The sequence below is a fragment of the Triticum aestivum genome, chromosome 1B, assembly GCF_018294505.1.
Source record: "Triticum aestivum cultivar Chinese Spring chromosome 1B, IWGSC CS RefSeq v2.1, whole genome shotgun sequence".
In the NCBI taxonomy this organism is placed as follows: Eukaryota; Viridiplantae; Streptophyta; class Magnoliopsida; order Poales; family Poaceae; genus Triticum; species Triticum aestivum.
In genome coordinates, this window is record NC_057795.1 from 556,871,610 (window position 1) to 556,872,832 (window position 1,223).

The following is a 1,223-nucleotide window of genomic DNA, read 5'->3' on the forward strand; positions in this document are numbered from 1 at the left end:
AGTCTGGAGTTCAAATAAGTTCAAAAAAATGAAATTCCTTTGTAACAGACGAGTTTCCGTATGAAACCCTGATACTTCGAAAGAGATTGTCCGTTTTTGTACACAAAGTGCATCCAGTTTTTGCCGTAACCCTCTCTACTTTCTTGCACATGCTATGTGGCTGAAATGATGATACCATGCCAACTTTCAACCTTTTCAGAGTTCATCTGGAATGCTTTTCAATTTCAAGGTCTTATAGCTCAAAACAATCAGTAAATGCATGAAAATAACAAATGAAGTCAGAAAGGGTTGAAAGTTGATGATGTGGCTTCGAATGGTGCATTTCGAGCACAGAAAAAGTCTGGAGTTCAAATAAGTTCAAAAAAATGAAATCCCTTTGTAACAGACGAGTTTCCGTATGAAATCCTGATACTTCGAAAGAGTTTGTCCGTTTTGTACATGAAGTGCATCCACTTTTTTCTGTAACCCTCTCTACTTTCTTGCACATGCTATGTGGATGAAATGATGATACCATGCCAACTTTCAACCTTATCAGAGTTCATTTGGAATGCTTTTCAAATTCAGGGTCTTATAGCTCAAAACAATCAGTAAATCCATGAAAAATAACAAATGAAGTGAGAAAGGGTTGAAAATTGATGATGTGGCTTCGAATGGTGCATTTTGAACACAAAAAAAGTCTGGAGTTCAAATAAGTTCAAAAAAATGAAATCCCTTTGTAAAAGACGAGTTTCCGTATGAAACCCTGATACTTCAAAAGAGATTGTCCCTTTTTTACACGAAGTGCATCCAGTTTTTACCGTAACCCTCTCTACTTTCTCGACATGCTATGTGGATGAAATTATGATACCATGCCAACTTTCAACCTTTTCAGAGCTCATCTGGAATGCTTTTCACTTTCAGGGTCTTATAGCTCAAAACAATCACTAAATGCATTAAAAATGACAAATGAAGTCAGAAAGGGTTGAAAATTGATGATGTGGCTTCGAATGGTGCATTTTGAACACAGAAAAAGTCTGGAGTTCAAATAAGTTGAAAAAAATGAAATTCCTTTGTAACAGACGAGTTTCCGTATGAAACCCTGATACTTCGAAAGAGATTGTCCGTTTTTGTACACAAAGTGCATCCAGTTTTTGCCGTAACCCTCTCTACTTTCTTGCACATGCTATGTGGCTGAAATGATGATACCATGCCAACTTTCAACATTTTCAGAGTTCATCTGGAAT